The 25,323-nt window shown below is 38.3% G+C and overlaps 1 non-coding gene across 1 annotated transcript; it reads left to right on the forward strand.

Moving 5' to 3' along the window:
• Window positions 1-16,633: 16,633 nt before the first annotated feature.
• On the forward strand, window positions 16,634-16,740 carry LOC129401279 (U6 spliceosomal RNA). The gene has a single exon (XR_008628210.1). It is a non-coding gene; the product is annotated as a U6 spliceosomal RNA (small nuclear RNA).
• The last annotated feature ends 8,583 nt before the right edge of the window (window positions 16,741-25,323 follow it).

Raw genomic sequence — 25,323 nt, forward strand, 5'->3', positions numbered from 1 at the left:
GGCTGGTAGGCAAAATACCTCTTAAGGGTTTTTTCTCCTCTCCCCATTTCAAACACTCATTAACATCTTAATACTAGTTATTTTTGCGTGAACATAGCAAGAGATACATTGAGGTTTGCAAGGCAGCTCTCCTGGCAACATCTTGCCACAGGCTCAGACCACAGCACTTAGGCCAGATTAATCATTCCTCACCCTAGCAGGGTCCGAATCTAGTATCACTGTTTGGATCATGACAGCATTTGTCCATGATCAAGCTCTTAACTTATAGTTAAGCATTAGGCCCTTTGGCCAGGGCCATCTTGATGCCAGGGTAGCACACAATTCACCGATTGCCCTGGGTCTTTCTTGTCCCATGTCGTCGGGACCCTGCTTTGGGGATGCTAGGAAGTAAGGGCAGCTGAGGCTTAGGTCAAGAGAACAGATGCCCTGGAGGAAAATATCATGTACAGTCAAATGACTCCCAGGTTACAAAAGCATAACATTTGTTAAGTCTTCCTGTGTCCATATAAAAAGGACTTGCTATGAATAAACTATGCAAAGGACTCAAGGAGAAGAGAAAAACATTATTTACAAGTCAACAGAACACTAAGAAAGAAGCCACAAATAAACAAAGAGGAATAGGAGCACTGTAATGGGAGTAACCCAATAAACCTAAACCACCTGAGGCTATGTTATCCTACAGTTTGGACAAGCAGAATAAACCAACTGACTCTCATGAATAAAAATATGAACAGTTCTCAAGTGTATCTCTGATATTTTCTGCTACACAACTTCACGAAAGGTTCTGTAGCAGTGGCTAACCAATGCATTGACTGTGGCTGGATAAGTGTCCAGAAACACTTAATAGTAATTGTAGACCCTCCTCTCCCACTGCCAGATGTGCAATGTAAATATCAGCAAGTGTCAATTCAGACTAGACATTTGTCGCTACACTGATTGAGGTGATGCTTCACTCCCTCTGTGCTCACAGACTACATGATTGCACATGCACGTTCACAAACACACACACACACACACACACACACACACACACACACACCCCTTGTGATGAACTAAACTATTGATATTACCATCGCATTCATATGAATACCTGTCTGATGCAATCTATGGAGCTTTAACCAAGTTGCCTCCAAATCCTATTTGTCCTTTTTTCTTTAGGGACTCATCATTGCTTCCATATATTTCTGGCCCAGCAGAACTCAGCAAGCTACATCATGTCAGGGTCAGCACAGCCTCGCTTCTGAAGTCATCTGGAGATGGTTTCCAAAGAGACATGTTATTAAAGAAACAATGCCTTTGTCTAGGCAGCAGGACTAAGTGCTGCTTATTTCCAGATGCTTTCCTGGAACACAGGGGAGGGAGTGCAGCTGCCCGTCATTCATGGACGGGTAGAGACATGCTGAGGGGCAGCTCTCGGAGGAAATGACCAAGCTCATTTAGCATTGGGGACATGATGGATTTTTTCCCTGATATTTTTAAAGGAAGAACTCAGTTTCCTCCTTCCTTGGCTATACTGGTTGCAAATTGTGATGTCCCTATTTATCCGAGTGTCACTTTCTATTTCTCTTTCACCTGATTATCTAAGTTTAAACTTTTGCTTAAGATTTCTCCATATGAATATCTTTCTGAGATCGCTTTCTTACCCTCACACTGTTGCTTCCGATCAAGAATAGTTAACACAAGTGGCTCAGAACACAGCCTCCGGGAAACAAGGCAACAGCAAAAAATGACTTTGGTGAGAATTGAACATAGGTATCTGTTTGTTCTTGGATTCTTCTCATTTTTGATTTACTTTGGGGGCCATGAGAGATAGTATAGTGGTAAGACACGTGCTTAGTATATGCCCGTGTTCAGTCTTCAGCACCTTATATGTACAAGCCCACCTGAATTATCCTTGAGCCCAGAGCCAGGAGTGCATTTGTTAAACCATCATCTATATTCAAGTTGATGAAGAGATAAACCACATGACTCTGGGAAGTAATTGCAACCTTATATCACGTTGGTGCTGTATGATAATACTCAGGTAGGGTGCTTGCTTTACACATGGTCAATGTGGATTCCATCCCTGGAATTCCATAGGGTTCCCTAAGTACCACTAGGAATGATCTTTACATCTTTTTTTTTTTTTTGCCTTTTTGGGTCACACCAGGCGATACACAGGGGTTACTCCTGGTTCTGCACTCAGGAATTACCCCTGGCCGTGCTCAGGGGACCATATGGGATGCTGGGATTCGAACCCGGATTGGCCGCATGCAAGGCAAACGCCCTACCCGCTGTGCTATCGCTCCAGCCCCCTGATCTTTACATCTTGAACCAGGAGTATACCCTGAGCACCACCGGGTGTGGTCCAACACCCCTCCCCTCAAAAACAAAAGAGACTATATTGCAGAAGTTATATGTAGACTGTCCTTCTGAAGTTACCATTGTGACTTCCTATGTAAAACAGATTTTTTTTATCTAGTTAAATTGGTAAGTGATAGATAATTTTTTCAAGTCATAGCTATCTTTTATTTTAATTAATATGTTCATTTTATAACCTGAACAACTTTACTATCTCAGTAATGTGCAAATAAATTTTAAACAATTTTCAAAACTCTGAAATTTTGATAAGGCCTTAAATCAACATCATAAGATTTTGAGGCGGAGCTGACAATTCAGAGACTATCAAGAATTCAGTATATTTTTTTAGGAGGTTCAAGAAATACTGTGGAGGGGTTAAAGACATAATGCAGCAGGTAGGACACTTGACTTGCATGCATTCACCAGGGTTGGATCCATGATATCACATATGATTCCTCAAGCCCTATTAGGAGTGATCCTTAGGTGCAGAACCAGGAGTAAGCCCTGAGCACTTCTGGGTATTGAAGAAATAGTTTTATTCTATGGGTTCACCATTTTCGTTCTTTTTGGGCCACACCTGCCGATATTAAGGGGTTACTCTTGACGCTGCACTTAGAAATCACTCTTATGGTGCTTGAGGAACGACATGGGATGCCAGAGAAAGAACTTGGTCAGCTGTGTGCAATGCAAGAGCCCCACTTGCTGTATTATCAGTCCAGCACTTGACTTCACTTTTACTTTTTTTAATTGAATCACTGTGAGATAGACCATCAAAAAGCTGTTCATTTCAGTCATACAATGTTCCAGCATTCAGCTCTCCACAAGTATACATTTCCTACCACTAATAACTCTAGTTTCCCTCCCGCCACTTCCCAAACTCCCATCCCCTGCCTTCATTTATGGCACCCCTCCTCTTTCTCTCTCCTTTTGAGGCACAGCTGACAATTCAAAAACTATCAAGAATTCAGTATATTTTTTAGGAGGTTCAATATGGTTTACAATACAGGTAGTAAGAGGTCATTGTGTTTGCTCAGGGCATTCAGTATTTTTGTTGGGAAGGTAAGACTGGAGTAGCTTTTTTTTAAGTGGCTGATAGTTTGGGAGATGTGACTGCCAGGGCTTCCAGAGGTACAGGGAGGTAGGTGGAAGTGGCCCATCTGGACCCCAGAAAGCCTAGAGATTTCAGCCACAAAACCTGCATACCTGAATTTTCAGTAGATTAATATGTCGGTGAGCTTTATCCCAAGATGGTGGAGTCTGGCTGGGGGCATGGCCATGATTTGGATTGTGGGAGTTAGGGACTACCAGGACCACTGCTTGGGCAGGCACCAGGCAAACCCATCCCACTCTGATGTACCCTGGTCGGTTCAGCCTTGTGCAGGCCCAAGATTAACTGTGGCTTTTGGTCTCTTTCAAAATATATTTATGGATCTCTTTGTCTCTGGAACTTGACCAATAATCGGGCTTATATAGCTAAGTCAGAGGTGGTTTGTGGGAGTGGCTCCCACATACCTATCTGTTGGTGGTTTAATTTCTCAAAATCCTTGGTCCTGAGTTATTGTAGTACAGCCAGAAGCATAGTAGCAATTTTGGGGTATCAGGAAGGATGAGTGAACCATTAGGCTGCTGATGACCTTAGCCTCCATGTTCAGGTTGATCTGCTGTAGTGCTACATCCTCTGGGCCACCGAAGTGATGATAGCTGTGGCCCCTGAAGGGACCACAACTGAGGCCAAGGCTGCCAGCACTCATGGCTCAGGCTCATTGGGTGGGCCATAGCCACCAGTCCGACAGAACCTGACCAAGGGGCACACACCCTTAGAATAATCTCTTCAACCCACTCTTGGGCTATTTATTGCAAGATACAAAATTATCTGGAACCATATGAATGTTGGAGGTTCTTGCAATTCTGAAAGATTTAACACTGGAAAAAGTGCTTTTGCGAAGTGTACATAACATTATGCAAAGCAAGATTTTATGAGTTCTAAATGTTGATTTATTCAAAGTATGTGTATAAATTGATCAATTCTACCATAATAAATACCAAGCATTCCATTTTATTTGCATTTATGGACACAGTCACATTTAACTGTGTGTTCTGGCCTGGTTCACAAGGCTACAATCACGTGGAAACTCTCCATATGTGTTATCAAAAAGTTTAAAATGACTCCTTTCATGCAGCTATGGTGATTTTGATCAGCATTTGATACATTAAAATTTAGTAAATTTACTTGATCCTTAAAAGGTTTGTTATTTAAGAAAATCCCTGGGTAACTCTATAAACAGCAAGTGACTTTTTAACGTAAACCCTAATATATTATTTAATATTTTGAGAACTCAATTGTTGGCAACTCCACCATTCTTGGTGCTTAGACTACACATACTGCGTAGTCAAATATTTCTACTTCCTTAGGAGAATAATATGATATGTAGGTTGAAATCTGACAAGCAAATTAGTCGGATAGACTTTCAAGTGAAACGTTTACTTAAGTAGTCCAATACCATATCTCTATTATTTATACTCATTAAAGAAATGTCTTGGTATCACCTGGACTCTGACAGCTATACACTTTTTTTATTTCTTGTCACAACTTTTTTTCCGATCAGGCATACTGTCAGCTTCTGCCTGGCATACTAATTTTTTTAAGAACAGTTTTTCTTCTTTGCTAAATTCATTTCTGCATGATTTATTGATTAGAAGTGATACAAATTCTTACTATGAGGGATTCAGAAGATACCACCATATATAAAAATAAAATAAAATGTCCTGGGGTCAGAATGCGACTTAGCAGTTGACCTCTTGCCAATTGTAGAGACTTTGTCTTGAATGTGTGAGGTCCTCCTTACATAGAAGGAAGAAAGAGAGAGAGAAAGAGAGAAAAGAGAGAAAGAGAAAAAGAACGAAAGGAAGAAATGAAGAAAGACAGAGAGAGAAAGAAAGAAAGAAAGAAAGAAAGAAAGAAAGAAAGAAAGAAAGAAAGAAAGAAAGAAAGAAAGAAAGAAAGAAAGAAAGAAAGAAAGAGAGAAAGAGAGAAAGAGAGAGAAAAAGAGAGAGAAAGAGAGAGAGAAAGAGAGAGAGAAAGAGAAAGAAAGAAAGAAAGAAAGAAAGAAAGAAAGAAAGAAAGAAAGAAAGAAAGAAAGAAAGAAAGAAAGAAAGAAAGAAAGAAAGAAAGAAAGAAAGAAAGAAAGAAGGAAAGAAAGAAGGAAGGAAAGAAAGAGAAAGAAAAAAAGAAAGAAAGAAAGTTCTGATAATAGCATTGTTTTCCACGCTCTGAAATACTAGTGGAGGTCTTCACCGAGGCATGGCTATGCATAATGTCACATGTCCCTGCTCCGCTCCATTCCCAGATGTTACTCTTTTGAATAAACATGGTCAGCACCTTCCCTTTGTACAGTGAGGAAACGAAAAGTTATTTTTCTTTCATCCCTGTTGCTGTATTCCCCTGCGGAACCATTTCAATTTAGTGAAGTACAGAGGGACCCAGCAGTTTGCGTCTTGTGTTATGAATGTGGTGCTTGAAATGCCAGAGTCAATGACATGAGACGCAGGGCCTCATTACTCCACAGCTCACCCAGACTCAGGCTTCCCAGGACCCAGTGATAGCTGGCTGCCACAAAGATGCATTTGAATTTCAATGTATCAAGTGTCTGGCTGTACTTACCATGTTGCAGGCTGCAAATGGCTTTTAGAAATCTTTTAAACACCCCAGTGACTCAGCTCCTCACCTTCTACCACTGCCAAAGACAAAATTGGATATCTTTATTCCCAAGTTGTAACAAATGAAGGAAGAGTTGATCTAGGGAAGAGCATGAATCTGCTGTCATGAAATATGCTATAAATAAGAATACTTCAACAGTCTGAAATCAGCCCCAAAGAAGTTAAGATTCAAAATTAAAAATCAGCAAACTCGGACTGCCCTTTTCTTGTTTCTTAAAAAAAAAAAAAAAGTGCTGGCTGGACCCTTGTTTAGAAACCTTTGTTTAGATTTGCAGCTCTTACAGAGTATGTTTTATACAACCAGCCCTTAAAGGCATTTATTGATCACTTCAGAGCCCACCAGGTATAGTTGCATAGTTTGCTCTTCCTAAAAGTGTACTTTCCTGTTCTTTATCTGCAAAATCTACTTCTTGTGACAGGGAGTCCAAGACAATTGCCCTGGGGGATGTGTATTTTACCCTCTTCCAAATTCCCTCCCTGCTTGGCGCTGAATCAGGTTTTATCCGTGTTTTTGTCCATCATCTTATCTCTGGATCGATTGGTCCCTGAAGATGCAGGGGAATAGGACATTCTCTCTATAGGACCATTCTGACTTTAGATAAGGCAGCCTGAAGATTTTAAAGACTAGCTATGTGTCCAAAGATCCTCAAAGACCAACTCTGTCTCCTTTTCCCAAACAAGCAGATATGACAAAATTACCAAGGATTTTTCCCTACCTCAACCCTTGATCCTTATCTCATGAGAGTGATGATAATGCCTAAGTTGACAACATCTGTTTTGTTAAATTGAGCCATGAGTAATCACAACCAATCCACAGTGAAGAAGTAGGATGAAGAAAGGAAAATTATACTCAACTACCCAACAAATATTTAACAAGGATGGGTCCCAACAGCTTTTCTTTTCTCTTTAAAGATTGTATCTTGTGTCAGAATACCTAGATTAAAATCCTTGTCCCAATCATTAATTGCCATCTGATCTAGGGTTTAATTTCTTCTTCCTCCCTTTCTTTCCCTATAGGAGTATCTTCCTCGGGGGGAATATTATGAGATTAAAACCATTAAGTTTCCAGAATTGTGGGATTCGTACAGTAAGTGCGTAACAAGTGTTCGTTTTATTACTGTTATGATTTGTTTCTGTGGAGTAGCTTCTGTACTGTGCAGTATATCAGTGCTCAAGACAAGACAATGGAATATGCTGCTTAGAGTTAGGTTGTGAAGTTGATTTTTCCACTGTCTCTGGATCTTTGTGCAAGTCACTCTACCTCCTTGAGTTCTGGTTTTATTCATCTAAAATGGTAGATTAATAGCAAACATTTAATTGGGTGGACTTGGAAATTATAAACATAGGTGTTTTCAGAGGCCAGAGATATTGGTCAGAGGAATCTAGTGTATGCAAGAGGTCTTGGTTTGATCTGCCACTGAAATCTCCAAAGTACCACCGGAAAGTCCACTGAGCTGGAAGTTTCCTGCAGTACCATTGAGGGTGGTCCTCAAAACAATAAGCAAGGAAAGTATTATTAGGACACCTAGTATATAACAATACATAATACTCAATATTAATAATGGCCTTTTTCAAGTTTTTCTAAGCAAACAGAGACAATGGGGGTTATCCATATCACTGCATAAAAAGATGTTAATGAGATAGATATCAAATTCACATTTGACTCTAAAACCCACATTGTTGCCATTACACCATATTGCTCTTTTTTTTTTAAGATGAACAGCTGAGCAAAGCCAAAGGCAATTTTAGATTTATTTTACTGTCATTTCAAACACATCAGTGTAGGGTGCCATATCACTTTTGAAATATATATATACTTTAAAGGAAACAAAAAATTGCTATAATAACCACCAACTGCTCACCAAGTAAATAGTGCTAACCCCTTTGCTCCCCTTTCACAAACATATTTGAATTACATCTGGAACAAAATCATTAGTGGCAAGAAGACAGATGTTCTTCAAAATTCGGGTGTGCATGTACACATCGAATATTGATGTTGATGTTATTTACTCATTTGATTCTTACTCTTTTTCCAAAAGGATGAATTTTGTGCTTTTTCAAGATTGATTTCTTCTTTCTTTTGTTCCCAAGGTGACAAATCAAATTCACCCCTAAGAACTTGCACAGTATATCATGGTAGTATAAATTCATCAGATGTGGGATAATATTAATAACCAGTATTGTACAACTGTCAATCAACATAGTCTTTTCTCACAAATGATTTTAAACTAGAGCAATATGTATAGAGCATTAAAAGACTAAGGTGCAGTGCTAGATTTGGCTACTATAGCCATTTTTTTCATTCTGGATTTTAATTTGAAATACTGTTCATTAAAATAAAATAAAACCTTTATTTAGCTCATTTTGAACACATATTCTGAAGGGAGAGGATGCATGCAGTCTGAGACTCTATGTTTAAAGGAAGCATATAATGTAACACAGATAATACAAAGGAATAGGAAATTTGATGAGTGGAAATGGATAACATGAGGCAATGTACTTGTGCTATATCAGTTGATACTGCTATAAAATTCCATATTTATTTAATGAATACATTAGAATTTGTTTTGCCTTGAGACAGTTAACAAATGAAAGTGTAAAAGTGTTTCTTCTCAGCAAGAATATAATATCCATACTTCTTGGTAGCACCCATTTTCAGAACACAGTATAAATTTTTTTTGTGTTGATGATGATCTACACAGGAAAGACTAAATTCCCTGTGTCTTTGCTTCTATAGAGAATTATATTCCAACATATCTGGCAAAAATGTTTTGAAATATAAAGAGGTTAAGAGTATGGATAATGTCCACTGAAGTAACTATTTGAGATGATTTTGTGTTACTCTCCCAATTGAAATATTGAAATGCTACCCTCATCGATATGATAAAACCTAGGATCATAAATGGGTTATGTAGATGATGTCTTCATGCATGGAATTAGTGTTTTTTATATGAATGCTTGTTCTTTTTTCATCATTTAAGGGTACATCTGGAAAGCATCCATCTGGAAATTAGGGAATGAACTCTCACAGGAGCTTAATCTGCCAGTGTCTTTATCTTGGAGTTCCCAGATGCTAGGATGATAAGAAATAAACATGTGTAATTTAATCACCAAATCTTTTATTATGTAGCATATACCAAGTTGTACAAGTATCACCTCCACCACATAGACAAACCTCTCCCCACCCCCACCCCCTGCCACCCCCGATGTGTGTCACTTTGGCATGCAGATGATATAGATCTGAAGCCAATGGGGAATTCTCCACTCATAAGAAATTTTGGTCACTCTTTGAAGTACCTAGAGTGAAAATTGGAACTGATACCCAAATTTAGAGCTTTTACCAGAAATGGTCTGTCAGATAAATCTAATTGGGCAAATATCCCATCAGATCACCTGGTGTTTATCATATGATATACCCTCTCCCTGCTTGGAGCTTGCCTGCTTTTCTTTCCCCCCCCCCCATCTTTATGTCTCAGGCTCCTAATCCATCCATTAGTTCAGGAGATATACCACCCATCGCTCTCATTATCTTGGGTATCTAAAACCTATTTATCTGTCTGATATTCTTTTTTTTTTTAAATTGGACCAGTATGAGAAATTTCCTTTCTTTGAGGATATTATAGTAGCTCACTGACTCTGACAGAAACCAAAGTACTTTTATACATAAACATTATGTGCTTTCCTCTGCATGTTTTTTAGTGTTGTCACTCAATTTGCCATATACTTTCTACTGACTTTTGCATGTCCAATGTGTGCCAATCTTAAAGTTGCAGCCTCACTGAGCCTCTTCCCAAAGAACATTCTCTGGATTTTTTTTTCCCTTTATGAAAAGACCTTTCCTTACATACCTTAGCACCCAACAAAAAAAAAAACAAGTACTAAAAGAAGGTTAGGTAAATTTTTATATTCACTGTTGACCAAGCAAAGTCGATTTATATTGTTTAACAAAACTTGTAGTTAGGGTAAGCTAGCATTCTTGCTTACTATGATTTAGTTAACAAAATTAGCAGTTTAGGAAATTCATCTTTCTTTAACTTTCTCACATCTAGTTCCAAGAGGCTATTGTTTTATAAAAATATTATTACTCAGAAAAAAAAATACCCTGGAATGACTATAGTTTAATAACTGAAAAGTATCCAACGTGATCTTTTCCACTCTAAATCTAGGAACAAATATTTTCTTTTGTAAGCGATTATGCTCAAAACACAAAACAATTATTGTATTAACTGGGATTTGAGGGAGGGAGGTTTTAAAAAAAATGTTAATTTGCTATTAAATCTCTTGTTGAAAGACTAATAGCTTAATGAACGCATTAAGCATGTGCAAATTAGGTTTTTTTTTAATGCATTGCTTAGTTTCAGATTGAAAGGGGGCGATACATCATCGTCATCTCTGCGGGAATTAATGAAGCATTAGGCCATCTCCTGTCATGGAGGCCAGACTTATGAACGATTTGCTGGATTGCACATGCAAACCTCGTCCTGTTCTCTCTTTGCACTCACAACATACATTTTTTTCTTGGCCTCCTTGCTCTGTCGTTTGGGCTTTGGTACTTGAAATATAAATGTCGGTTCACCATCAGTTTGGAAGTGAAAAGTAGTCTATTGTGAGTGACAAATGTTGTTTACAGTTACTAGGAAAGAGGGTGGAACAATGAGTGCATATATTAACATCACAGAGGATGGGCTTGGTAGTCATTCAATTGCCAACTTGCCCCGTGAAGACACATAACCTCTCTCCATTTCCCTCAATCACCCACTCACTCTCAGACATCTACATTAAAATAAAGAGCCCAAGGCAAGGCAAGCTATCTTAACTGTAATAAGTGGCAAGGTGTGCTCAACTCAACAGCTTTTGTCAGGAGCTCTCAATCTCCCCCTATCACAAGCACTGCTTCCTGTGCCTGCATCTTTTGATGTATTTGCCTTCCCTGCAGTTCCCGAACCAGGAGTTCCCAACCCTCCATTAACAGGCAACGTTTAAAAGTCATTCTTTCAATTCCATGACAGAAACTATCTCTTACCTACATTTTATTTTTATAATTAGCAGAGATGACATTTAATTCTGTTTCAAGAATCTTTGATGAAGTTTTAGTGTATCTTTAGATCATTGAAGATGTCACCAATCAACTCGAAAATCAGGAATTGAGATCACTGTATAGATGTGAGATTAGACACATAAATAACATCTGTGATGGATTTGGAAACATTCTAACAATGCAAATTAGCTTTTGCTTACTTATTTTTATATGGAAAAAAGCATAGTTTAGATCTACAGGGCTTCTTTTAAAACCTATGCTCCCATTAGAAGAGGAAACCTCAGTTTACCCTTGCTAGCTGCTTTGAGCAGTCCCGCTTTAGGCCAACCCATGCTACATTTTGGTTCACAGCAAATTCCTGGGCTTTTTTCTAATGAACAGGGAGTTAACAATTGTTCACCGTAAAATCCTGTCCCAGAGTTTAGGCTCAAAGGGAGAGACTAAGATAATGAGCAATATTCCAGGCAGGTGACCAGATAGACAAACAAACCAGACCACCCTGTAGATGGCCCACATTCTCTGTGATATTTGTTGGCCGATGAAAAGGGTCTTTAAAAAGGTCTACACAAACCCTTAATTTTAACTTGCTCTAATCCCAAGTTCCCCCTCTTCTTCTCTCTTCTACTTTCCAATAAGCTTTCTACTTACCAGCTCTGAATCTGAACATCTTTATTCAATATGTTCATTCGTGAACATATTGAAGAACCCGGGTGATAGGTCAGTGACTTCAGCTGACACAGAGACAGAGACAAGTAAAGTGAAGGAAGTAGGAGAAGTTTATTGGGGGCTGCTCCAGGGCGGGGGAATTTTTAAATTGTCTTGGACCGGAAAAGGGAGCCAAGACTGGTGGAACTGGTGTACCTAGTCTGGCTCCCATTATGTAGGGGGTCGATGGTGAGAAATCATGGGATGCAGCCTGGAGGCCTCCTGGCACCAGGTGAGCCATACATTCTGTCTGTGCTGGGGACATGGTGACCTCTGATTCCAGGAGTGTTGTTCTCTCCTCAGCAAGTCATCATTTTGTCCAGGTCACCATTTTGCCCAAGCAAACCACACGCTGGGAATCAAGAACCCAGAGACCTGTGGCCTCAACTTCTGCTTTATTTGCCCTGCTATCAGATGTTAGGGGACAAAAGACATCATTCTATACCCCCTCTGAGTTCCCCAGAGGCTGGACAAATAATCATATAGGCATCAGACAGTCAGATAACAAAATAACTAAGAAGCAGTTCATTAAAAATATTTTTAACTCCTGAACACATGAGAGAGGTCCAGTGAGACTGAGACACTTATCCGCAAGGCTTCAGAAACCATTTTAAGTAAACTTCAATAAAGCAAGAAGACCTAGGAAAGGAGATCATAGAGGCATGAGGTAGCCATCAAGAGAGTCTGCTGCTACCAAACTCCGGCTCTGTCCTCCAGGATTTCACTGGTGAGTAGTCTGTGAAAGTCGAAGAACTCTACACAGAGTTTACACACAGTATATGACTGTCATGTTCTGATTTCTACCCAAATACTTCCGGTTACATGCTGACAATCAGCAAACTACAGGACTCAGGCCCCAGAATACTTTTCAATTGCAGCAGGAAGAAAGGTTGTTTCTGTGTCCCAGGCAGAAGAAGGAAGAAGGAGGCCCTCCAGGGACAATATCAGAGTTCGTAAATCTGGTTAAGGAAACGCTTGTAGGTCTTGCCATGAACTTTCCAACCTCCCTCTTATAGGCTGTTTCCAAGTAAGCTCATTTTGTTGTTTCAATAACTTCTTTCTGTGAGGTCAGACACAATTTTGAGGACAAAAAGTGTGACCTGTTGAGTAATGTTTTAGAATAGCTTTGGAGATAATCAAAGTACATTCTCATGAATGTTTTCTCATGGCATTGCAATAGTGATCCTCTTATTTTATCGAAGTATTTTGGTATTTAAAATTAGTATATTTTCAGTGCAAAAACACTTAAAAATAAGATGCAAGAAATAGAAAAATGTTAATCATCATTCATTCATTTTTTTCTTTTTTTTCTTTTTCCTTCTTTCTCTTTTTTTCTTTCTCTCTCTCTCTTTCTCTCCCTCCCTCTCTCCCTTCTTCCTTAGTCTGTAGTGCTTAGTGGCATGTCTGGCTCCTCCTGGCACAGTTCTAAGGGGATTGCTCTTAGAATATCTGGAGATTTGGAGATACTGTAGTGCCAGAGATCAAATCTTCTTTATGCAAAACACTTCTGTAAACTTTTGAATTGCCTACCCATTTTCAATCTTAGAACTCTTAAGTGGTAAAGCCTGTAATCTATTCTTGTCCTTTGTCTTCAGTTCATATGTACATATTTTAACACAGACATGCTGCTAGAAGAATCAAATCAAGTTCTAATCCTAAAAATATAAATAAATAAAAATGGCATAATTAGTTTAGCACTATTGTCTACCTCTTCAGTTTCAGGCATTCTGTTAGATTCCTTCAGAAACATGATTTTATATAATCCTCGCAGTAAGTTTGTGTCATTGGTTTTATTATTTCCTTTTCAGATTGTAAGGGAGGATAAGTGAGATAAAATAACTTCTTCAAAGACAGAGCAAAGAGGTAGACCAAAGATGCCACCTCCAATTGTGAAGTCCATGCTTTAGCCCCCTCACTGTGAAGAGGTCCATAAAACAGAACACCAACCAAAATTATTGATTTCCTTCAGTGAAAACCAATGTCGGAATGAGTTTTTCTTCCTTTAAGTTTGAGAAAGAGAGTGAAAGCTTGAGTTTTTGTTGGTTTATGTTTGTTTGTTTTAAAGAGGTGGTAGGTAGTTCTCTCAAGTATATTTAAGAAAGAAAATTTTGAAAAATTGGGGTCCACTCCTAGGTGTTCAGGGGCTACTCCAACTTAGTGCTTGAGGTGTCGGGGTCCTGGCCAGTCGACCCCGGCACACTGGAGTATGAGCCCCGAAGTCACCGGACTTACTCCCTATGGGAGAGGGAGTGGGAAGGGGAGAAGCCTCTGCCCTGGCCCTCTGCTTGCCGCAGGATTCCTACTGCCGAGAAAGAAGCCTACCGAGAAGGTCACCGAGCAGAACGGGGAAGCCTGGTGATCAAGCAGACTCCATTTATTGATTCTTACACAGGGTAATTTAATACACACAATCTAGTGTGGGGGGACATTCCTTGCATGTATCACGTTTACCCCGTGGAGCTCAGTACAGATGCAAGTTAATGATTTGTATCCCCCAATCTCAGGACCATGTTAACTAGCTCAGGTAAATGTTAACTGTCACACTCCTCATACCATTGTCTCCTCACCCAGAGTGCCTGTGTGTGGAATGCTGGAGTGTGTGGAATGCAGAGCCCCTGGGCCCCTGTAAACAGGGCTGACTCTTGCTTTCAGGGGCAGGGGTTTAGTCAAAGTCTCAGGCCGACTATTGAGACCCCAACACTTGAAGTTCACTCCTAGTCATGCTTGGGCAACCATACAGGGCAGGGCGTGGGATCAAATTCAGGCCTTCTGCATGCATAACATGTACTCCAGCCCATTAGGCTTCCGACTCCCTTTTTAATTTAATTTACTCTTTTTTTTAAAGATCAGACACATAATCAACCAAGGTTAAAGACACAAGTTCTGAATAGACATCATTCAATTGCTTCCATTAGAGAATAAGAGGAAATAAATGGAAATATTGGTACAAGTTTAACAAGTTTAACAATCAGCTTTCTATTGAGTAAGTAAAAGGGACACCATTTGTAGTGTTGACCGGTCTTCTTGTTCAAATACTACAAATGGTGGGTGTAAATACTCCCACCCCAAGGCTGGTAGATTTCTATTTAAACAACTAAACCTGTTATTCCGTATAGGATAATTTTGTTGAATTTTCATGTTTGAAATTTTACTGCATCTTAGAGACATAATTCTTACAATAATAGATTCATCATAATAGCAAAATAAAACCATGACTCTTGAACCTTTACATTGTATCAGGAAGAAAACAAAACACTAGAAATATTAAGTCAGACATGGCCTTGACCTTAAAAAAAACCCAGAAACCTCTCAGGCTTATAATAAGAAAGACACATAAACAACTTAATATGATACACGAGCAATAATAGAAGAATATCCTAGAAAAAAGTGGTAATAAATATTAACATATTAAAGTGATCCACTCCACACCAGCTGATTCTTTTTCACTTTTCATCCCTAAATATTTTCCCATTCTGACATTACAAAGTCCACAGAAATTAAGGAAACTACTGTAAATTATCTGCACTGAATAACTGATTTGCAGCTTCAAAATGCTTTATAACTCAAGTAATGGGGTGCCTTGTTTCTGCACTTCCTCCAAAAAACATTCAACATAATGACATTCTCAGTGGCTTGTCTAACTGCTTTTAGTTTGTAAATGAAGATTGGAACTATTTTCAGAAAGTAAAAAAAAAAAATTACCAAGCTATGCACTTTCATCATTAATTCATATGCAAGCTCTTTATTTTTTATTTATTAATGAAGTTTGCAAAATGATTTTTGTAGCACATCTACTGGCTTTCCTATAAAAATAAAATATGACTGATTCCACTTTTAAAGTGTCTGCCTTAAGCTCATCTTCACATCTGCAGTATAGAATTCTTGTGCTTAAAATTCACAAAATACAATGATAATTTTTATACTTCTGGCTACCAATAAAGTAAACAAAAGGAATCAGTTCATAAGACAAAAATAATTCATTGGAATCCTAAAAATTATTTTATCAAAAATAAAGTCAGTAAATGTATCTTCATTAAATCTACTCAAAGAATGACTTCATAATAGTTTAATAGGAATGTTTTAGAAAGGGTTTAGGAATAGGGAGTTGAGCAACCTGAATTAACTGATCGTGTTTCTCATATAACATTCCAAACACTGGAAGAATAAACAAAATAGTACATGGGGAGAATATGTTATTTAAAGGGTTGTGGAAATTGCTTAAGCGCCCTTGGACTATAAGTACCACTGTAATATTCTCCCCAAATAATATTATTCAGATAAGTTTAGAAAACATTATATTCTGCCAGAGTTTCGTGTTATATTTAAATTGATTTGAATATTTTATTAAAAGACTGAAAAATTATAATTTAATTATGAGAACTAATTTAACTTTGTTGCACTCAGGAGTTTTCAAGTTGTTGAGTTTCAGGGAATTTTTCAAGTCAGGGAACTGCTAACTTATGATACATCTTTCTATCACACAAAACACCAAATTTGGGCATCTCTGAGTTCAAACATTGTCAAAATTTATTCTAACACTGATCCTTCTATTTTCATCAATTTCACATCCTATTAGGACAATAGCTTAACCAACTTTAAGTCACCTATTGCCAAAAATAATTTGCTTTGGAATCTAAACAGCTTTTTTTTTTATTTAACTTAATTAGCTAGTTTACTGTTTAGTTCTCTGACCAACCATCATAGAGAACGTTTACAACCCATTAACCCTGTAAAGCTTTTAAAGCGTACTTAATGACCAACTTGTATTGTTATCTGATTAATAAATTTCTCCCACTAGTAAGCTAAAAACGTCATCAAGAAATAACTAATTTTGTGCTTGCTTTGGCAGCACATATACTAAAATTGGAACGATACAGAGAAGATTAGCATGGCCCCTGCGCAAGGATAACACACAAATTTGTGAAGCATTTCATATTTAAAAAAAAGAAATAACTAATTTTATTATTGTTTTTGATGAAATTTGCATTTACTCTAGCTTGTAAAATTATTTGTATAGTGGTTGCTTAATAAATGTCTGTAAAATGTTTAAATATGAGATTCCAGGACAGAGGATGTAACTCAGTGGAGTCTGTACCTATGTACACACACACACACATACACACACAAAAGAAAATTCATCTAGTAGTTTAGAGAATACCAACTTGAATATATAATTTCAATGTTCTACAAAATATTTTGTTAATGATTTGGTAAAAAGCTAGAAGACTCATCTATCATTGTAATAATTGATACAAATTAACTTTTAGAAGTGGGTGTGGTATTATCAGTGAGGAAACAAAGAAAATCTTTCCAGGTTGAGTCAATTGACTGAATTTCTAAATCTGGCTGAATATGAAAAAATAACTAGTCTGCAAAAACTCCCACTGCTAAATACTGTTTAGACCTTCCCATCCTATATTTTTCATATAAAACAAAGAGCACACACACGCACATTCACACACACACACACAAGCACCAGTCCCCCATACTAATTCAATAGGTCAAGTGAATTATTACTTATACTAATGTATATTGACTCAGACTGCAATAAAAAAATGTATTCAAAATTTTAAAACTGTGCAACTTTGTGCTCCGTTTTTCTGTCTGTAAAACCAGAGACAGATGCTCTAGGATTAAGGAAATGAAAGCACAATGGCAAGACATTTACTTGTTTGGATCATATAATAACCCCACCCTGGGGACAATATTGGTTTGACCTTGATTGAGCCAAGAATCTTATAAATACCTTTTGACTAAGTATCCCAGTTTCGTGGCCAGAGAGATATGGTCAAGTGAATGCTGACCTAAAAAAGGTCTTCAGGGTCAAAGAGGAATGACAAAGATGAATAAGTCCTGGAAATTATAACAGTTATAATAGTAAAATACCAGGCTGGACAGTATAAAGGTAAAGCGCTTTCCTTGCACAAAGTCAACTATGATTCTATCCCCAGCACCACACACAGTCCCCATGCTCCACAGGAGTGACCTCTGAGTACAGTGGCAGGAGAAAACCCTGAACACCAACAGAGTGGCTCCTCCCCCAAATATAAATATAATATTAAAGTGAATATTATTAGTGTTGCAGTTATTCGTATTTTCAAATAAGAATATATACAAAGCATAAATTGCAAAGGTCAGGAGAAGAGAGTAGAGACACGTACCAGTACTGGCAGCTCTGAGAACAGGTAGAGATAGACGGTGATCCCAGACACACCCCTACCCACTGACACCCAGCTCTCTCAGTTCAGCACACACAGTAAGTGCTCTGATATACACTGAGTGAGAATTTCAGAAGAGAAGCTTATTGAGAGAAGTTAAAAAAAAAGGAAAAATAAATTCTCAGATAAAACAGGCTCAGATCAAAGTGCTCTTTAAAAAAAATCAAACCAAAACAATTGAAAGGTTCAAAGGGGAGATCTTACCCAATAAACATAAGCTATCAGGAGATGCATTTAAAGATCAACATTAAAATAAAATAATATGACCATTCAAAAAATTCAAAATATGTGGTAGGAGGCTTCAGATGACTGTTTTTTTTTATGCATTGGTTAACTTAGGTAGGTTAATATAAACCTACCTAAGGTTAATATATTTATATATTTTAAGTATTTTAAATCTATTAAAATCTATTTAAATATTTTAAATATCTCTCCAACCATTTGTGTCTCTAGTTCTTGATATCCCATACACAGTCACTAGTCTTCTTTGGACAGAGAGATGCCCTGATTCCATCATTTCCCATGGGTGGAGGCGTGCTGGGTGATTCTCATGGGCCACTCTGCTAGTGTTGCTTAGGAGACCACATGGGTCCAGGAAATCAACCCTAGTACTCCCACTTAAAAAACACTTGGTATTTGATCAGTCAATTGAGGTATCTTTCTGAAACAGTCAGGACTTAACTTTTCTAGTATGATTCTGTGTGTGTATGAGTGTGTATGTGTGTGTGTGTGTGTGTGTGTGTGGTTTGCCAAGGATCAAAACTAAGACCTCTCACATAAAAGGAAAGCATTACACTATGAAACTACAGCTCCACCTTCTGATTCCAGCTTCATGTGAGTAGGCAGAGTTAGGGTAAGAAGATCAGGGAAGCTGATTTTTATTGCTTTAAAAATAAAACTCTATCTCACTATATGCCGTTCATAAATCATTGTCTAATGGAATTTCTGACCATCTCTCCATATGAAGAGGATGCTGTCACTTATTACTAGGGATACTGACGCTGATTCTTTGTCCATGAGCACTGTACATTGTGCACTAATGTAAAGGGTCTTTCTGGTTTTTTATTTTCTTTTTGGGTCACACCTGGCGATGCACAGGAGTTACTCCTGGCTCATGCACTCAGGAATTACTCCTGGCAGTGCTGGGCAACCACATGGGATGCTGGGAATCAGACTTGGGTCCGCAGCATGCAAGGCAAATGCCCTACCCGCTGTGCTATCATACCAGCCCCTGTAAAGGGTCTTTCTTTCTCAAAGTATGAAAATCGTATCAAAATGTCACACTCCTAAGAGTAGGCGACTATGCTTAAGAACATTAATTTGGAAGACAGTTTCTTGAAAGGAAAATCAGACACAGGATGAAGGAAACAAAATGCACATATCAGGCTAGGAATTGTTCCTCATGAAAGGTGAAAGAAATCATGAAAGACAGAAATCAGTGGGTGGAAGCTGGCAGGGCTCTGCATCTGACTTAGTTGAATCACAACCATAAGGAAAATACAATATCAAGATTAGTTGTTGTGAACCAAGTACCATGCTAAGGATTTGGCTTTTGATTTCGATCATAGATAACACAAAAAGATTTTCATGTTAGACTTAAGATTTTGACTTTAATGTTAAGACAAAGAAACTCAGATTCGGAGAGAAGAAGTTGTCAAACATTATCAAATAGGAACAGAGCACAGCTGGATTCAACCACAGATAATGGATAATAAAGTCCACGGTTTATACATAAATACTGATCATTTTCATGAACACTGTTGCGGTCATCATAACTAAACTATAATAAAATAATGTAAAATAAAATAAACACGTCCATGATTTCAGCTTCATGCCACCACCATTTTGTCTCTCCAAGTTCCTTTTTATTCCTATGTACCCAGGTTCTCAAGAATTACTCTTCACACATTCTGCATGAACGATGCTAAAGTAGCGTATCCTCTTCAGGTCCCCCCTTAAACAATGTGTACATACATGTATAGCTATGAAGCTGAAAGCTATACCATGTACATACATGCATAGTTATTAAGCATCTAAGCTGCTCTGAGTTTGTTAGTTGGGACACTAATTCTTTTGTCAATTTCTGTCCCAATCAAATAATGAAGCATGTATGCATTCATTTGTGTTGCTTCTGTAGACCAAGTGTACAGAAATAGCAAAGTCTATCTAAACAATGCTCTTACTATCTGTAATTTCTAAATAGCACTTAATATTTGTTGAGGAATTGCCATGTGTCAGATCCTATTCTAGGCACCTTTCATGAACAAATTCACTTAATATTATAAGAAACCAATGTGGTAGGTATAATTATCATATCCATTATGCAGAACATTTAAGTACCTTAGATACTTAATTACATGAGCATGTCTTTTTTTATCCTTGCAAGCGGCTATGATTTTAGTCTGAGTTTTTCTCACCTCTTGCCTTCTGTCTCTTCTAAACCATCTTTCACGAGACTCCTATAATTATCTTGTAATAGCTGAGGTTAAGTCAGGACATTTCCCTCATGGTTGCCATTTTCCGGAGGAAAGAGCCCAAAGCCCTGAGTTTATTCATGCACCCCTTCCCAACTGGACACTGAATTTCTTACAGATGTGTTTTCCTGTATCTCTCATTTGTTCCAAATCACCTAGAAAATTTACATCTCTGAACCAGTTATGTTTCTCATAACCCAAATAAGTTTTCTCCCAAGATTTCTGAAGGAAAGAAAGAGGGAGAAAAAGAATGAGATAGAAAGAGAGAAAGGAAGAAAGAAAGAAAGAAAGAAAGAAAGAAAGAAAGAAAGAAAGAAAGAAAGAAAGAAAGAAAGAAAGAAAGAAAGAAAGAAAGAAAGAAAGAAAGAAAGAAAGAAAGAAAGAAAGAAAGAAAGAAAGAAAGAAGGAAGGAAAGAGAGAAGGAAGGAAAGAGAGAGAGAAAAAGAAAGAAAGAAAGAAAGAAAGAAAGAGAGAAAGAAAGAAAGAAAGAAAGAAAGAAAGAAAGAAAGAAAGAAAGAAAGAAAGAAAGAAAGAAAGAAAGAAAGAAAGAAAGAAAGAAAGAAAGAAAGAAAGAAAGAAAGGTAGGAAGGTAGGAAGGGGGGAAGGGAGGAAGGGAGAAAGGGAGGAAGGAAGGAAGGAAGGAAGGAAGGAAGGAAGGAAGGAAGGAAGGAAGGAAGGAAGGAAGGAAGAAGAGAGAATGAGAAAGAATCTTCCATTGAAATCTTAGTGAACCCTGTTCTACTAGCATTATCTTCTAAAATATGGGACGTTTCTTGTCTGATAGTTCTGCTTTAATTCTTGTTTGGATTCTTCTCAAAGAGCCCCCAACTGCAGGGCTGGGGTGATAGTACAAAGAGTAGGGCATTTTCCTTGCATGTGGTCAATGCAGGTTCAATCCCAAGCATACCATATGGCCCCCTGAGCCTCTCCAGGAGTAATTCCTGAGTGCCAAGCCAGGAGTAATCCTTGAGCATAGCCAGGTGGACTCAAAAAGAAAAAAAAAAGTCCCCAGTGGCAGCTTACAACTTTTTCAGTTACAACTTTTTCAGAAAGGAAATCAAGGCCTATCACTATTCAACTCAAACTTTAAGAGTGACTTTTCATCCTTCCTAGAATAAAATCTTATTTTGCCTCCTGCACCCTGGCATGGTCAGGTTCTTACCCTCTGTCGTCTACCCCTTTCACATTCTTTTGTCATGACTTTAGTCATGTTGACTTTCCTCCTGCTAGTCTGTAGTTATTCTCTAACTCCAAATACAAATGGGTCTTCCCTGACTTTATTTTCGCTTTTGCTTAAAGGACACTTCCATCACATTATTTGGAGTATTCCTGAATTTCTGTGCATCCATTAACTCATTGTTTTTTTCTTTCTTTTTTTTCTTTTTTTTTTTCTTTTTGGGTCACACCCGGCGATGCACAGGGGTCACTCCTGGCTCATGCACTCAGGAATCACCCCTGGCAGTGCTCAGGGGACCATATGGGATGCTGGGATTCGAACCCGGGTCGGCCGCGTGCAAGGCAAACGCCCTACCCGCTGTGCTATCGCTCCAGCCCCTGTTTTTTTTCTTAATTTAGTCTGTATTAGTTTTCATACTTTTTGCCTCCATACTTAAAAATAACATATGCTCCATTATGTTCAAAGGTTTGTATTGTTCCTTGTTTTACCTTAGCACATAATGTTGACACAAATACAAATATTTACTTAGGAATGAATGCTATTTGTGATATTTCCCCTTTACACAAAGAAAATCTGTGTTTTTTTAAATAACATTTTCTTTCATTGGATCAATTTAGCGCATACCACTCAATTCATAATATAGTTTTATATTGCATGTGGCAAACCTAGACTTGATCCTTTGCATGTGGCACTTAACCACTTAGTCTGAGCCAGCAGTAAGTCCTGAGCACCACTGTATGTGGCCTGAAAACCAAAATCAAACAGAATATGTATACCTTTCTTTTATTTATTATAGCTGTGAATGGTGGCTGCAACATTATTCTTTGCAACATTGGTCACTGTAGCACAGGTGACATCATGTTTTGAGTTCACCATTCCTTTAATTCCTTTTCTTCTGTGATTCCTTGCGATGGACTTATACAGAGTTTTCTTTCCTATTCCAGTGCGTGCAGGTGCCTATTATAAAATATAATCATAATAAATATGTGTGCTGAACAAAAATATAGTACTTATATCACTTCCCTCTAGTTTTATTTCAAATTTTGATTTACCTGGAAACTCTGAAGAACAAAACATATTTTCTCAAGTGATACAGGCATTTTATTTTTCCTCATGCTCTTTAAAGACACATATTTATTGCTATTTACATTAGGAGAAATTGAGGCTGAGCAGGTTTAAACAACTTAGCAAAGATTTTTAGTGATATCTACAACCTAAGTTTTGAACCTAAGGTTGGGTGACTCCATTTGAAGTCTTTCTCTTTTTCATTTATTTCAATTAACTGTTATGGTAATGAGATGAAAGGACAATGAAAATTTGCTTCTATATTGTAACTGGATTATCCCATCCCTCCCCTACAGGTAAAATGAACCACAGCTCATTAATTCTATAAGACAATGTCATCCCACATTCAGAACATATTTAAAACCATCGTCAATTTTTTTCCTTTTGGGTCACATCCGGTTATGTACAGGGCTTATTCCTGGCTCATGCACTCAGAAATTACTCCTGGCGGTGTTCTGGGGGCCATATGGGATGCTGGGGATTGAACCTGGGTCGGCCGCATGCAAGACAAACACCCTACATGCTGTGCTATTGCTCCAGCCACCATTGTCAATTTTAAGGATGAAGGTGTGTTTGTGCGTGTGTGTGCACACACGCATGCACACATATATGTGCATGTGTGTGTGCATGAGCGCACACAGACTTTCTGGATAACTATTCTCTCAAAGGTGCCATCTAAATTGAAAAGAGAAACTTTTTTAGCAAGAGAACAACTTAAATTGGAAAGAAGATCTAAACAGCACAAGCTTTAGGGAAAGCTTAAAAGAGAGAAAGTGGAGTGTTGGCTTCACTGGGTAGAATTATGTGGCATAGCAGTTTAAATATATTTATTAGTTTTATAGGAAAAATATTCATATTTATGAAGTGGAAGGTGATTAAAACTATGACAGATATGTACAGCAAATAATGAAACATGAACAAATATATGTTTTTGTTTTTTTAATTCTGGTAATAAAGACAAGGATGACCATAGGTCTAAGATAGTTTCACTACACAGACTCCAGTGGCCAGAACTGTCTAGTCAGGGATCTGCATACCTTATCAGTACACTGACATTGAGAGGCTCTGTCTAGGCCTAACCAAAGCTAAGAGAAGGTGGCAAAATATCTTCTCTCTAAGAGAGTCTGTCACTTTCCAAACAGTGTGTCAGGTCAATCAGAAATTTTTTTCTTAAACCACGGAGTCTTGGTTTTGGAGAAAAGAAAAGGGGTACAGAGTTTCAAAAAGCTTTGATTATTAAGTCACAAAGTCAACTCACCTAGCTATTCATCTAAATATAAAATCCTTAATGGTCTCTAAGGCATGGATGATTTGTGAAATGTCTTGTTGAAAGGTATTAGACTCATGCATGAGTATTAATTTCTTACTTTGTGAAAATGTGTTAACTTTAAGTTCATTATGATGAATTGGCCAAACATAATCTCTTGACTTCATAATTCGTTGAATGATATGGCTGCATAGAAAATAGTAACAAAACTAATAGTGAATTAGTAACTAGGAAAAATATGAAAACATTTTAAGGATACTTAGCCCACTCCTGGGGGAATTGGTGACTTTGGAGAGGAAATGAGAGTCAATAGATGTAAGGCATGGGTGAAAGAAGGGGGAAGATCATGCTCTCACAGAGCTGGAAATGAGCAACCTCCCCCCATTTTCCTATCTGCCAGGGACTCTGGCAGTCATGCCCATGAACTGCCTCTGGAGCCATATAAGCTAATTAATGGCCATAATACAGAGATTCATAAATAAATCTTGGAAGAGAGCAACAAGCTGCAGAGTTGCATCCAGACCCACAGTCCTCTCAAATTGTATCACCCAATTTAAAATTTTAGAATTCCCAGAGCACTTGGCCACAGTTGCAGCTGTGCGAGATTTCATATCCTACTCCTCTTATACAAGGACGTATGGCTCTTTCCATGATATGCTCTGCATTGTTTACTGGGGTCCTGCCTGTTCTTCATAACATCTTACTATTTTTGCAAACCAGCTGCCACGCTACCCCAAACAAAGATCCAAACCAAAGCCACAGCCATGCTCAAAGCTACTCTGCACATGCTCGGATGAGCCTCATGCATGAAGGAACCAACAGTGGAATCCAGGTGTGTAGAACCTGGGGCTGATATCTCCAAGCCTGTTCAGATCAGGGCTGGGCCTCCTCCATCCAGATCCCAAATTTTCTAGTAGCTAGGCAGCCACACCCACAAACTGTCCCTGGCACTCTGTAATCCCATCAATGGTCAATGTCCATAGACTATAAAATAAAGCCCTTAGAAGCACACGACTGCATTTGCAGCCGCATGACCTATTATAGCCTAGTTCTCCCTCTCGGAGAACCTGGCAAGTTACTGAGAGCATCCTGCCTGCACGGCAGGGCCAGGCAAGCTCTCCGTGGAATATTTGATATGCCAAATATAGAAAAGTGATGGGTCTCATTCCCCTTATCCTGAAAGAGCCTCCAATGCAGCACTGCTGGGAAAAACAAGTATAGATAGGCTGCTAAAATCTCAGGGCTAGGACAAATGGAAATGTTACTAGCACCCGCTGGAGCAAATCAATGATCAATGGGATGATAGTGATACAGTGATACAG

The sequence above is a fragment of the Sorex araneus genome, chromosome 1, assembly GCF_027595985.1.
Source record: "Sorex araneus isolate mSorAra2 chromosome 1, mSorAra2.pri, whole genome shotgun sequence".
NCBI classification, from domain to species: domain Eukaryota; kingdom Metazoa; phylum Chordata; class Mammalia; order Eulipotyphla; family Soricidae; genus Sorex; species Sorex araneus.